General features: G+C 41.1%; 1 pseudogene; it reads left to right on the top strand.

Annotated features, from left to right (window-relative positions):
• The first annotated feature begins 6,620 nt into the window (after positions 1 to 6,620).
• Positions 6,621 to 13,382, top strand: LOC127625069 (UPF0690 protein C1orf52 homolog; annotated as a pseudogene).
• The last annotated feature ends 2,816 nt before the right edge of the window (positions 13,383 to 16,198 follow it).

The following is a 16,198-nucleotide window of genomic DNA, read 5'->3' as shown; positions in this document are numbered from 1 at the left end:
CGGACAACTTTGCTCACTCTATAGATTCAATAGAACCAGTATGTGAGAGTCATTTGTTCGGGAATCGGTCTACACTGGTCACTCTATAGATTCAACAGAACCAGTATATAAGAGTCATTTGTTCAGGAATTGGACTACACTGGTCACGCTATAGATTCAGCAGAACCAGTATGTGAGAGTCATTTGTTCGGGAATGGGACTACACTGGTCACGCTATAGATTCAACAGAACCAGTATGTGAGATTCATTTGTTCGGGAATCGGACTATACTGGTCACTCTATAGATTCAAAAGAACCAGTATATAAGAGTCATTTGTTCAGGAATTGGACTACACTGGTCACGCTATAGATTCAACAGAACCAGTATGTGAGTCGGACTACACTGGTCACTCTATAGATTCAACAGAACCAGTATATAAAAGTCATTTGTTTGGGAATCGGACAACTTTGGTCACTCTATAGATTCAATAGAACCAGTATGTGAGAGTCATTTGTGTGGGAATCGGACTACACTGGTCAATCTATAGATTCAACAGAACCAGTATGTGAGAGTCATTTGTTCAGGAATCGGACTACACTGGTCACGCTATAGATTCAACAGAACCAGTATGTAAGAGTCATTTGTGTGGGAGTCGGACTACACTGGTCACTCTATAGATTCAACAGAACCAGTATGTAAGAGTCATTTGTGTGGGAGTCGGTCTACACTGGTCACGCTATAGATTCAACAGAACCAGTATGTGAGAGTCATTTGTTAGGAATCGGACTACACTGATCACGCTATAGATTCAACAGAACCAGTATGTAAGAGTCATTTGTTTGGGAATCGGACTATACTGGTCACTCTATAGATTCAGCAGAACCAGTATGTGAGAGTCATTTGTTCGGAATGGGACTACACTGGTCACTCTATAGATTCAACAGAACCAGTATGTGAGAGTCATTTGTGTGGGAATCGGACTACACTGGTCAATCTATAGATTCAACAGAACCAGTATATAAGAGTCATTTGTTCACGAATCGGACTACACTGGTCACTCTATAGATTCAATAGAGCCAGTATATAAGAGTCATTTGTTCGGGAATCGGACTACACTGGTCACTCTATGGATTCAACAGAACCAGTATATAAGAGTCATTTGTTCGGGAATCGGACTACACTGGTCACTCTATAGATTCAACAGAACCAGTATGTGAGAGTCATTTGTTCGGGAATCGGACTACACTGGTCACGCTATAGATTCAACAGAACCAGTATGTGAGAGTCATTTGTGTGGGAATCGGACTACACTGGTCACTCTATGGATTCAACAGAACCAGTATATAAGAGTCATTTGTTCGGGAATCGGACTACACTGGTCACTCTATAGATTCAACAGAACCAGTATGTGAGAGTCATTTGTTCGGGAATCGGACTACACTGGTCACTCTATAGATTCAACAGAACCAGTATGTGAGAGTCATTTGTTCAGGAATCGGACTACACTGGTCACGCTATAGATTCAACAGAACCAGTATGTGAGAGTCATTTGTTCGGGAATCGGACTACAATGGTCACTCTATAGATTCAACAGAACCAGTATGTGAGAGTCATTTGTTCGGGATTCGGACTACACTGGTCACTCTATAGGTTCAACAGAACCAGTATGTGAGAGTCATTTGTTCGGGAATCAGACTACACTGGTCACGCTATAGATTCAACAGAACCAGTGTGTAAGAGTCATTTGTTCGGAATCGGACTACACTGGTCACTCTATAGATTCAACAGAACCAGTATGTGAGAGTCATTTGTTCGGAATAGGACTACACTGGTCACTCTATAGATTCAACGGAACCAGTATGTGAGAGTCATTTGTTCGGAATCGGACTACACTGGTCACGCTATAGATTCAACAGAACCAGTATGTAAGAGTCATTTGTTTGGGAATCGGACTATACTGGTCATCTTATAGATTCAGCAGAACCAGTATGTAAGAGTCATTTGTTCGGGAATCGGACTATACTGGTCACTCTTTAGATTCAGTAGAACCAGTATATAAGAGTCATTTGTTCAGGAATTGGACTACACTGGTCACGCTATAGATTCAACAGAACCAGTATGTGAGTCGGACTACACTGGTCACTCTATAGATTCAACAGAACCAGTATATAAAAGTCATTTGTTTGGGAATCGGACAACTTTGCTCACTCTATAGATTCAATAGAACCAGTATGTGAGAGTCATTTGTTCGGGAATCGGTCTACACTGGTCACTCTATAGATTCAACAGAACCAGTATATAAGAGTCATTTGTTCAGGAATTGGACTACACTGGTCACGCTATAGATTCAACAGAACCAGTATATAAGAGTCATTTGTTTGGGAATCGGGCAACACTCGTCACTCTATAGATTCAACAGAACCAGTATGTGAGAGTCATTTGTTTAGGAATCGGACTACACTGGTCACTCTATAGATTCAACAGAACCAGTATGTGAGAGTCATTTGTTCGGAATTGGACTACACTGGTCACGCTACAGATTCAACAGAACCAGTATATAAGAGTCATTTGTTCGGGAATCGGACTGCACTGGTCACTCTATAGATTCAACAGAACCAGTATGTGAGAGTCATTTGTGTGGGAATCGGACTACACTGGTCAATCTATAGATTCAACAGAACCAGTATGTGAGAGTCATTTGTTCAGGAATCGGACTACACTGGTCACGCTATAGATTCAACAGAACCAGTATGTGAGAGTCATTTGTGTGGGAATCGGACTACACTGGTCACTCTATAGATTCAACAGAACCAGTATGTTAGAGTCATTTGTTCAGGAATCGGACTACACTGGTCAGTCTATAGATTCAACAGAACCAGTATGTGAGAGTCATTTGTTCAGGAGTCGGACTACACTGGTCATGCTATAGATTCAACAGAACCAGTATGTGAGAGTCATTTGTGTGGGATTCGGACTACACTGGTCACGCTATAGATTCAACAGAACCAGTATGTGAGAGTCATTTGTTCAGGAATCGGACTACACTGGTCACGCTATAGATTCAACAGAACCAGTATGTGAGAGTCATTTGTTCGGGAATCGGACTACACTGGTCACGCTATAGATTCAACAGAACCAGTATGTGAGAGTCATTTGTTCGGGAATTGGACTACACTGGTCACGCTATAGATTCAACAGAACCAGTATGTGAGTCGGACTACACTGGTCACTCTATAGATTCAACAGAACCAGTATATGAGAGTCATTTGTTCAGGAATTGGACTACACTGGTCACGCTATAGATTCAACAAAACCAGTATGTGAGAGTCATTTGTTCAGGAATCGGACTACACTGGTCACGCTATAGATTCAACAGAACCAGTATATAAGAGTCATTTGTTCGGGAATCGGACTACACTGGTCACTCTATAGATTCAACAGAACCAGTATGTGAGAGTCATTTGTTCAGGAATCGGACTACACTGGTCACACTATAGATTCAACAGAACCAGTATGTGAGAGTCATTTGTTCAGGAATCGGACTACACTGGTCACTCTATAGATTCAACAGAACCAGTATATAAGAGTGTTTTGTTCGGGAATCGGACCACACTGGTCACTCTATAGATTCAATAGAACCAGTATGTGAGAGTGTTTTGTTCGGGAATCGGACTACACTGGTCACTATAGATTCAACACAACCAGTATGTGAGAGTCATTTGTTTAGGAATCGGACTATACTGGTCACGCTACAGATTCAACAGAACCAGTATATAAGAGTCATTTGTTCAGGAATCGAACTACACTGGTCACACTACAGATTCAACAGAACCAGTATATAAGAGTCATTTGTTCGGTAATCGGACTATACTGGTCACTCTATAGATTCAGCAGAACCAGTATATAAGAGTCATTTGTTCGGGAATTGGACCTCACTGGTCACTCTATAGATTCAACAGAAACAGTATATAAGAGTCATTTGTTCAGGAATTGGACTACACTGCTCAAGCTATAGATTTAACAGAAACAGTATGTGAGTCGGACTACACTGGTCACTCTATAGATTAAACAGAACCAGTATGTGAGAGTCATTTGTTCAGGAATTGGACTACACTGGTCACGCTATAGATTCAACAGAAACAGTATATAAGAGTCATTTTTTCACGAATTGGACTACACTGGTCACGCTATAGATTCAACAGAAACAGTATGTGAGAGTCATTTGTTCAGGAATTGGACTACACTGGTCACACTCTAGATTCAACAGAACCAGTATGTGACAGTCATTTGTTCGGGAATTGGACTACACTGGTCACGCTATAGATTCGACAGAACCAGTATATAATAGTCATTTGTTCAGGAATCGGACTACACAGGTCACTCTATAGATTCAACAGAACCAGTATATAAGAGTCATTTGTTCGGGAATCGGACTACACTGGTCACTCTATAGATTCAACAGAACCAGTATGTGAGAGTCATTTGTTCGGGAATCGGACAACACTCGTCACTCTATAGATTCAACAGAACCAGTATGTGAGAGTCATTTGTTCGGGAATCGGACAACACCGGTCACTCTATAGATTCAACAGAACCAGTATGTGAGAGTCATTTGTTCGGGAATCGGACTACACTGGTCACGCTATAGAGTCAGCAGAACCATTATGTGAGAGTCATTTGTTCAGGAATCGGACTACACTGGTCACTCTATAGATTCAACAGAGCCAGTATATAAGAGTCATTTGTTCGGGAATCGGACTACACTGGTCACTCTATAGATTCAACAGAACCAGTATGTGAGAGTCATTTGTTCGGGAATCGGACAACACTCGTCACTCTATAGATTCAACAGAACCAGTATGTGAGAGTCATTTGTTCGGGAATCGGACAACACTGGTCACTCTATAGATTCAACAGAACCAGTATGTGAGAGTCATTTGTTCAGGAATCGGACTACACTGGTCACGCTATAGATTCAACAGAAACAGTAAGTGAGTCGGACTACACTGGTCACTCTATAGATTCAACAGAACCAGTATGTAAGAGTCATTTGTTCAGGAATCGGACTACACTGGTCACGCTATAGATTCAACAGAAACAGTAAGTGAGTCGGACTACACTGGTCACTCTATAGATTCAACAGAACCAGTATGTGAGAGTCATTTGTTCGGGAATTGGACTACACTGGTCACGCTATAGATTCAACAAAACCAGTATGTGAGAGTCATTTGTTCAGGAATCGGACTACACTGGTCACGCTATAGATTCAACAGAACCAGTATATAAGAGTCATTTGTTCGGGAATCGGACTACACTGGTCACTCTATAGATTCAACAGAACCAGTATGTGAGAGTCATTTGTTCAGGAATCGGACTACACTTGTCACACTATAGATTCAACAGAACCAGTATGTGAGAGTCATTTGTTCAGGAATCGGACTACACTGGTCACTCTATAGATTCAACAGAACCAGTATATAAGAGTGTTTTGTTCGGGAATCGGACTACACTGGTCACTATAGATTCAATAGAACCAGTATGTGAGAGTGTTTTGTTCGGGAATCGGACAACACTCGTCACTCTATAGATTCAACAGAACCAGTATGTGAGAGTCATTTGTTCGGGAATCGGACAACACCGGTCACTCTATAGATTCAACAGAACCAGTATATAAGAGTCATTTGTTCAGGAATCGGACTACACTGGTCACTATAGATTCAACACAACCAGTATGTGAGAGTCATTTGTTTAGGAATCGGACTATACTGGTCACGCTACAGATTCAACAGAACCAGTATATAAGAGTCATTTGTTCAGGAATCGAACTACACTGGTCACACTACAGATTCAACAGAACCAGTATATAAGAGTCATTTGTTCGGTAATCGGACTATACTGGTCACTCTATAGATTCAGCAGAACCAGTATATAAGAGTCATTTGTTCGGGAATTGGACCTCACTGGTCACTCTATAGATTCAACAGAAACAGTATGTGAGTCGGACTACACTGGTCACTCTATAGATTAAACAGAACCAGTATGTGAGAGTCATTTGTTCAGGAATTGGACTACACTGCTCAAGCTATAGATTTAACAGAACCAGTATGTGAGAGTCATTTGTTCTGGAATCGGACTACACTGGTCACGCTATAGATTCAGTAGAACCAGTATATAAGAGTCATTTGTTCAGGAATTGGACTACACTGGTCACGCTATAGATTCAACAGAAACAGTATATAAGAGTCATTTTTTCACGAATTGGACTACACTGGTCACGCTATAGATTCAACAGAAACAGTATGTGAGTCGGACTACACTGGTCACTCTATAGATTAAACAGAACCAGTATGTGAGAGTCATTTGTTCGGGAATCGGACAACACCGGTCACTCTATAGATTCAACAGAACCAGTATGTGAGAGTCATTTGTTCAGGAATCGGACTACACTGGTCACGCTATAGAGTCAGCAGAACCAGTATGTGAGAGTCATTTGTTCGGGAATCGGACTACACTGGTCACGCTACAAATTCAACAGAACCAGTATATAATAGTCATTTGTTCAGGAATCGGACTACACTGGTCACTCTATAGATTCAACAGAGCCAGTATATAAGAGTCATTTGTTCGGGAATCGGACTACACTGGTCACTCTATAGATTCAACAGAACCAGTATGTGAGAGTCATTTGTTCGGGAATCGGACAACACTCGTCACTCTATAGATTCAACAGAACCAGTATGTGAGAGTCATTTGTTCGGGAATCGGACAACAGTGGTCACTCTATAGATTCAACAGAACCAGTATGTGAGAGTCATTTGTTCGGGAATCGGCCTACACTGGTCACGCTATAGAGTCAGCAGAACCAGTATGTGAGAGTCATTTGTTCGGGAATCGGACTACACTGGTCACGCTACAGATTCAACAGAACCAGTATATAAGAGTCATTTGTTCGGGAATCGGACTATACTGGTCACTCTATAGATTCAACAGAACCAGTATGTGAGAGTCATTTGTTTGGGAATCGGACTACACTGGTCACTCTATAGATTCAACAGAACCAGTATGTGAGAGTCATTTGTTCGGGAATTAGACTACACTGGTCACGCTACAGATTCAATAGAACCAGTATGTGAGAGTCATTTGTTCGGGAATCGGTCTACACTGGTCACTCTATAGATCAGCAGAACCAGTATGTAAGAGTCATTTGTTCAGGAATCGGACTACACTGGTCACTCTATAGATTCAATAGAACCTGTATATAAGAGTCATTTGTTCAGGAATTGGACTACACTGGTCACGCTATAGATTCAACAGAACCAGTATGTGAGAGTCATTTGTTCGGGAATCGGACTACACTGGTCATGCTACAGATTCAACAGAACCAGTATATATGAGTCATTTGTTCAGGAATCGGATTACACTGGTCATGCTATAGATTCAATAGAACCAGTATGTGAGAGTCATTTGTTCAGGAATCGGACTACACTGGTCATGCTATAGAGTCAACAGAACCAGTATATAAGAGTCATTTGTTCGGGAATCGGACTACACTGGTCACTCTATAGATTCAACAGAACCAGTATGTAAGAGTCATTTGTTTGGGAATCGGACTACACTGGTCACGCTATAGATTCAACTGAACCAGTATATAAGAGTCATTTGTTCCGGAATCGGACTACACTGGTCATGCTATAGATTCAACTGAACCAGTATATAAGAGTCATTTGTTCAGGAATCGGACTACACTGGTCACTCTGTAGATTCAACTGAACCAGTATATAAGAGTCATTTGTTTATAATGTAACATCAAGAATCATGAACATATGTAGACTAGTTTATCAGCAATCTGAGGCACGAGAAATGAACGTATTTTTTAAGGATGTATGTCAAATGAAAGTAGAGATGCTACTTTTTACAACCAAACAGGTTTCAATCAAAAACCGTAAAGGTGTTTCTTATCAGAGGCACTTTTGTTGGCGCTGCACCCATAGTAGCGCTTCACAGTAATCGATGGCATGCTGTTGTGTCACGTGACGCGTTGCACCAGAAGTTTAACCCATAAATGTCACCGTAGAATGTTGTGAACAGTATTCAATTGGTTTTACATTTATTTCAATTATGCGCTGCGTATCGTGAAGCCAATGCAAATGTGTCGCACGAGGTTAATATCCTTCCTGTTCTATACAGAACCGATGGTTTTATTAAAGAGACAGTACCTGTTTTTAGCACATGCAACAAATCAATATAAAAATGATGCAATTAAACTCATCATAATATAAAATGTTGCATATATACTATATGTTATTTATTGATACATGTGTTTAGCATTTTTAAAAAGCTAAAATGTGTCTGAAATGGTATAAAACGAAGTCTAGTGTGACCACACTGTGAACCCAATGTCTCTCTCTCTCTCTCTCTCTGTAGATCGTGCAGCAGATGAGCGATCATGAATACAGGAACTGACAGTTCCTGATGATTTGGCGGCAAACTGCGTCTACATGAATCTGCACAGTAAAGGTCACGTGCTGCTTCACTGCACACCTGAGGAGGATCCTGAGAGCGCCACGGTACACACACACACACACACACACACATCTACAGACGTGTTGTGGTTTGGGTTGTTGTCTAAAGTTATCTCAAGCCAAAGTCAGAAATACTTGCTGTTATTTCAGGAGAGCGAGAGAAGAATTTGTTCTTGGAGAGCTCGTAGGAAAACGCTGCTTGCTCTTGGAGAGACTCCATGAAATGACACATTTCTTTATGAGACTTTGAGATGGTGTAATGTTGCTCTCGCTCTCACACAGCTGCGTGTTACACAACACACTTAAAGGAATATGTTTCAATGTGAAGTGTGTGTGTCTGATGTCATGTTCCAGGTGTTTGAGAAACTGACGGGTCACATGCTCATCCCAGTGTCCAATCAGGAGAAAGAAGATGTGACCGTCCCGAGACACGCTGACCTCCTCGCCTTTATGAGTGTCCCACTGAAAGCCCAATTCTGTGTTTCCACCACTAGAGGGCTCTTAATGTATGACGTAACAATTCATTCATGAAACACCAGCAGAACAAATCTCAGTGTGACAAATGATGATTAAGCCGAGAGTGACAATTGATGTCATTTAAGAGTAATTCAACAATATAATGTGACGATGGCGAAATCTTGTGTGTGTGTGTGTGTGTGTGTCTGTGTGAGTGAGTGTGAGTGAGTGTGTGTGTGTGTGAGTGTGTGTGTGTGTGAGTGTGTGAGTGAGTGTGTGTGTGAGTGTGTGTGAGTGAGTGTGTGTCAGTGTGAGTGTGTGTGATTGTGTATGTGTGAGTGAGTGTGTGTGTGTGTGAGAGTGTGTGTGTATGTGTGAGTGTGTGTGAGAGTGTGTGTGTGTTTGTGTGTATGTGTGAGTGAGTGAGTGTGTGTGTATGTGTGAGTGTGTGTGTGTTTATGTTTAATAAAACATATAGTGAATGGGTGTGTATTGTGTTTTGTTATGTAATGGTTTATGATGAAGCTTAATCCCATGTGCTGCTCATTTGTCCAGTGAGTTGTGAAACAACGCAACCAGCTCCAAGGTGAATCACAAACTCAGTTTTGAGGCACAAAAGTATTTTAAAATCATACATAAAGACAACAACTGTGTCCTTTCCATCTTTCACATGGTACTGCGAATGATGTCATCGAATAAAAAATTATGGGAATATATAAAACGATTGATTTTAGGTTGTTTATTATAAGTATAGAAGCGATATATTTTACGTTTATGGCAAATTATCCCAGTACAAATATAGAAGTAGTTTAGGTGTGAAGGGAGACCGAACCGTTTACGTCATTCGGTTGCTCCGAGTCACGTTTCGCGGGTTTCGCCGGACGCGGTGCTCTGATTGGTGGATATTTCTCTGCTGTAACATGGGTAATGTAGTTGTTTACCTATTCCGCTATCAAACACGAATTTTAAACAGTTAAGTTGTGATAACGGAGACAGATGGCTTCAACGGAAGCATACAATCGATGAGCAACCTCGGAGCTCACGGAAAGTCGGTCTTTAAAGGTTTATAAGTTATCATTTAAAAGCAATTCGTCTTTGCGATAAATTAATGGAAGTTTTTGAGCTCTTCTTCCTGCAGGGGGCGCGTGGCGGCTACAACCCGAATCCGCCATTGAGCCGCATTCAAATCTCAAGACGGGTTTTGTCTTATTTTAAACATTTGTACACTGTAACACGCTATTATTTAAACGTGTTAATTCCTTGGATTGTTACCTGAGATATACGTTAACATTCACCCCAACAATCTCTATGAAAGTATGTATAAAAAAATGCCTCTCCGTTCATCACAAACGACTGTGATTGGTCCAACTCATCAACGATGAGGAAAGTAACAGATACCACGTGACAACACTGTCTGTTTCAGCGCCAGTCTTGCTAATAATTTGCATCATGACATTGAAACTGAGTAACTTTAATAGACATTGAATTGGAAATATACAGTGAGAATCACAATGTGTAATTGATCTGGACCAGTAAATTCAACCCGTTTCTGTTTAATACGGCATTATCGTGCGCCGGATTCAACATGGCCGCTGTTGCTGAGTTGTTATTGATCCGCAGTTCTGAATAAACCCCAAATCACTGAACACGAGCGTCATGAGCGATGAGAAGAACACAGACGCTCGTAATTTCTTCATGGGGTTTGATGATTTGAGCGACAGCAGTAGTGATTCCGACACAAATGAGCCCAGTAAGAAGAGCCGAACCGAAACGGAGCCGTCAGGATCAACCGAACCGAAGAGCCGCAAACGAGCCGCCGAACCGCTGCCGAAACCTGACGAACTTTTCCGATCCGTCAGCGGACCCGCGTTCCTCTGTAACCCGCTCAATAAAGACTGGGACCGAAGAACCGTCAAAGCGCCCGAGGAGGTGAGAAACACTCCTTCAGAATCAGATCCGAACACTTTAATCTGAAGCACTTATATGAACCATATTTATCGATGATTCGGCAAGAAAGAATCGGTTCAAAGAAACTGCGAAGTGCATCACTTGACCGTAAAGGATGCGATATCGCTTACTATTGGAAATAGTTATTAAAAATTAACATTATTATTAGTGTTGGGTGTAATGCATCACTAAGTAATTAATTACTGTAATTAAATTACTTTTTCATTGGAAAAAGTAAAGTAAGGGATTACACTTAATTTTTAAGTAATTTAATTACGGTTACTTCTGATGTAATTGCGTTAAATACAGTATAAACTACAGAACAAATCTAAAACAATAGTGACATTTAACGTGTAATGTTAAAACGTATGTTTTCTAATTCAACATTCTTTGGTCAGTTCATTTAATAATTTATTTGATTTTATATTATTTATTTGAAAGAATTAAAAGAAGAGTTTCATGTCTTTCCTTGTATTGTTCATCTGGTCGAGCTTGATTAGGGTTTTGGAAAGTAATTAGTAATAAGTGAGAAAACTGAAAATACTTTTAACAGTAAAAGTTTCACTTTGATAAGTTGAAACATGTAGAAAATGTGTCAAAAAAGGAAAAATAACATGACTTGAAAATCATGTTATGACAATAATAGCCAGTAGGTGGCGGCGGTGTTCTATGCAAACACCTACTGTGTAGTAATGTATTTATTTGATCACATTTATGTTATTCATTTGGATATATATTTAGATATTATCAGATATTGTTTGACAAAGTTCAATATTTCAAACAGTGCAAAGAACATTTAGCGCAACATACATGTGACAGTAGAAGCGATGTTTATAACTGTATATTTGATATCACCGTTTCAGCCTCCGAAGGTGTTTAAGATGTGGAAGAGTAACGCTGTACCTCCACCGCAAACATACGAGACAGAGGAGCAGAAGAAGGGAGCTCCTCCTGGAACGGACATGGCCATCAGACGGTCAAACGTGTATGAGGATAACGGGGACGACACCCCTCAGGCTCACCGAGGCCCCGCCCACTTCCTGCCAGAGGAGGCGGCATCACAGCAGCCAGACTCGGGTAAATGTTATTATTATGGTCTGGATGTCGATTGTGATTTCTATGGGTATATTTCATTTAAAATAGCCATTTTGTTTATGAAAGAAATGACCTGTCCCGATGAACAACATATTTTAATGCCGTTCTTCATCGCAGATGACGAGGAACCAGTGAAACATCTGAAGTGTGCGAAGAAGCAACGAGTGGAAATGTTTCAGCAGAAGAAGAGAAAGAGAGACATCGGACAGACCACATCAGACAAGAACTGAGGAAGAGGAGAAGAGAATCCTCCGACAGAGTCCAGAGTGAAACCAGCACAGAGAGTGTGTGTGTGTGTGTGTGTGTGTAAGAGAGTGAGAGAGAGAGAGTGTGTGTGTGTGTGTGTGTGTGTGTGTGTGTGTGTGTGTGAGCATGTATTTATCACTTTGTGGGGACCAAATGTCCCCATAAGGATAGTAAAACCCGAAATGTTTGACCTTGTGGGGATATTTTGTCGGTCCCCATGAGGAAAACAGCTTATAAATCATACTAAATGATGTTTTTTGAAAATGTAAAAATGCAGAATGTTTTCTGTGAGGGTTAGGTTTAGGGGTAGGGTTAGGTTTAGGGGATAGAATATAAAGTTTGTACAGTATAAAAACCATTATGTCTATGGAAAGTCCCCATAAAACATGGAAACACAACGTGTGTGTGTGTGTGTGTGTGTGTGTGTGTGTGTGTGTGTGTGTGTGTGTGTGTGTGTGTGTGTGAGAGATAGTGTGTGTGTGAGTGTGTGTGTGAGTGAGTGTGTGTGTGTGTGTGTGTGTGTGTTTGTACCGACTCTGTGCTGCCACTAGGTGGCGCCACAGACAATGATTTTATCCCTTGTGCTTTTAAAGTAGTTTTGAGGTAAGATCTGGTATGTTATTATAGTTTATAAATGATTAATTAATCTCAAGTACACCTTCAGCCATTTAGACATCACTGATGTGCTGAAAGATGTGTTACAGGATGTCTAGGATGGACTTTCAGTTTGAAGACTTCAGTGGAAGTTCTCTTGAAATCATGAAAATCTACTGACCAAAAATTATCGTGGTACTGCTACGATGTTTGGAAATGGAATCGTCATAATATATGTATATATGTGTGTGTGTGTGTGTAATAAAACAATTTGTTTCAAATTAGTGGTCTCAGACTTTTGCAGCACCCTGTACATTGATATGGTAATTAGTTATTGCCATTGTAGGCTACACATCGAAATACCCCAGTATTATTACTATTTTATTTTTCTCCCCAATCTCGCTGTGGCGTAGTGACTCGCCTCAATCCGGGTGGTGGAGGACGAATCTCAGTTGCCTCCACGTCTGAGACCTTCAATCCGCGCATCTAATCACGTGACTTGTTGGGCGCGTTACCATGGAGACATAGCACGTGTGGAGGCTTCTCGCTATTCCACGCACAACTCACCACACGCCCCACCGAGAGCGAGAACCACATTATAGTGACCACAAGGAGGTTACCCCATGTGACTCTACCCTCCCTAGCAACCGCGCCAATTTGGTTGCTAAGGAGACCTGGCTGGAGTCACTCACCACACGGTAGTCAGCGTCAATACTCGCTGAGCAACACTATTACCCCAGTATTAACCTCTGACGCCATCGCTGGACCAAGGCATCACCGCAGTACTCTGTCAGTCTCTCTGTATTCTTCCAGTCTGATGTGAAAGGTGTCATTTGTATATTTCATGCAGCTGATGGATCCGCAGCTCTTTTTTGTCTGTAGGTTGAAGGATGAAGAAAGTGCCTGTAATTTTTCTCCTCAGCACATGAAACGATCAGAGGAATTCCGGAGAGTTCTGTCGTCTCCTCTGGACATGAAACGGGTAAATATGCCAATGATAAAATTCCAGCGTGCAGGTATGTGCCTGGCCATGTCACAGATCACAGTGTTTACATTGCCATCACCCCTATCTAAGGCCAGGTGGAGGTGTGCTGGTACTTTTCCACGTTTTTATCCGGTGGAAAACAGTCCCATAGACTTGCATTGAAGGAGGGACTGGAGCCACATGGAGACTCGGAGGTGGACTCTTTTGACTTGGTTCAGTGTATTTGCTGAACTCTCTTGGAAACAGGGATATTTGTATATCTGGTCAATGATTTACCTTGCAGAAGTGATTTATGTGCACTGTCTCTTTAAGACCACATGCATTTATTAAGGGTTTGCATAGAGGTGGACCTTTATTCCTCTCATTGAAAAGTGGGATGGGGATATATATGACCCACATTTCAGGGACATTTCTGTATTATGAATTGTCTTCACTAACAGTGTGTACTCATAAAGACATAAAGAGGGGTCGTCATGGAAATGCAAGTGCTAAAACATGCAAAAAACTTGCTAGCATCGTGCTAACAGATGTTAGCATCACCTAACCTTGTGTTAAATCATGCTAAAAACGTGCTAGCATCATGTTAACACATGTTAGCATCACCTAGCGAAGTGCTAAAACATGCTAGCATCCTATTAACACATGCTAGCATTGCCTAGCGAAGTGCTAAAACATGTTAAAAACGTGCAAGCATCATGCTAACAGATGCTAGCATCATCTAGCGAAGTGCTAAAACATGCTAAAAATATGCTAGCATCATGCTAACACATGCTAGCATCGCCTAGCGAAGTGCTAAAACATGCTAAAAACATGCTAGCATCATGCTAACACATGATAGCATCGCCTAGCGAAATGCTAAAACATGCTAAAAACTTGCTATCATCATGCCACCACATGCTAGCATTGCCTAGCGAAGTGTTAAAACATGCTAAAAATGTGCTAACATCATGCTAACACATGTTAGCATCACCTAGCGAAGTGTTAAAACATTCTAAAATGTGCTAGCATCATGCTAACACAAACATAACACCTACTTGCCGCCATCATGAAAAACACATGCTAGCAACATTGTATGACCATTATTTTAGTGCTTAGCAACAAGTTAGAAAATTCTATTTGACGAGTTTTGCCACGGCAAGCACCACTCACATTTTCTTCAGGAAATGTACCTAACTAGTTATAACTTACTGTTTCAAAATGTAGGTTTTGTTATCTCATAATTATGACCTATTGCTATGATGCTATCTAGCCATTTTTTATTATTATCATAAATATGCGGGTCTGTGTATCTCAGCGAGTAAAGACGCCGACTATCACCGCTGGAGTCGTGAGTTTGAATCCAGGGCGTGCTGAGTGACTCCAGTCAGGTCTCCTTAGCAACCAAATTGGTCAGGTTGCTAGGGAGGGTAGAGTCACATGGGGTAACCTCCTCGTGGTTGCTATAATGTGGTTCGATCTTGGTGAGTTGTGCGTGGATGCCACGGAGAATAGCGTGAAGCCTCCACACGCGCTACGTCTCAACAGTAACATGCTCAACAAGTCACGTGATAAGATGCGCGGATTGACGGTCTCGGACGTGGAGGCAACTGAGATTCGTCCTCCACAACCCGGATTGAGGCGAGTCACTACGCCAACGCGAGGACTTAGAGCGCATCGGGAATTGGGCTTTCCAAATTGGGGAAAAAGGGGGAGAAGGAATAAAAATATATCATAATTATAATAATTATACGTAATATGTCATGATTATGGCTTTATCTCATAACAATTACTTTGAATCTTATAATTATTGTTTACATTCTAAAAAAAACATTACTTTTACTTCATAATTGAGTTTTTAATCTCATAATTATGACTTTGGCATGTCCTGGGACAGCGAGGAGTTAATGATATTAAGAAGAGGCTCTGAAATGACAGGAGACACCTCTTTTATGAGCTTAGTTGGTATTGGATCTAACATACATGTTGAGGCTTTATTCCTAACCAATTTAGCCACAGTACTGAATAAATACCTTAAATATGCTCCACTGGAATTCCTCTATTAAAAAACTATTTTTAAACAACAATGTTGAAATAACGCACATGGATGTCTTAAATGGAAACATGAACAACCTCAGAGCTCATGATAGGTCTGTTAAGGTTTATAAGTTAGCGTTGAAAAACAATTTGTCAACGGAAGAAATTAATGGGATTTTTACTTTCGGAACGCGACTGTTGCGCTCTATTGAAATAGTTTTGTTATAGCGCCATCTAGCGGTTTCATAGCAAGTGCAGCTACTGTGGCAACCACGCGGTAACACTTTTCTCCCCAATTCGGAATGCCCAATTCCCAATGCGCTCTAAGCCCTCATGGTGGTGCAGTCGCCTCAATCCGAG

Source organism: Xyrauchen texanus, chromosome 31 (assembly GCF_025860055.1).
Source record: "Xyrauchen texanus isolate HMW12.3.18 chromosome 31, RBS_HiC_50CHRs, whole genome shotgun sequence".
NCBI lineage: Eukaryota > Metazoa > Chordata > Actinopteri > Cypriniformes > Catostomidae > Xyrauchen > Xyrauchen texanus.
This window is presented reverse-complemented; position numbering and strand designations above follow the sequence as displayed.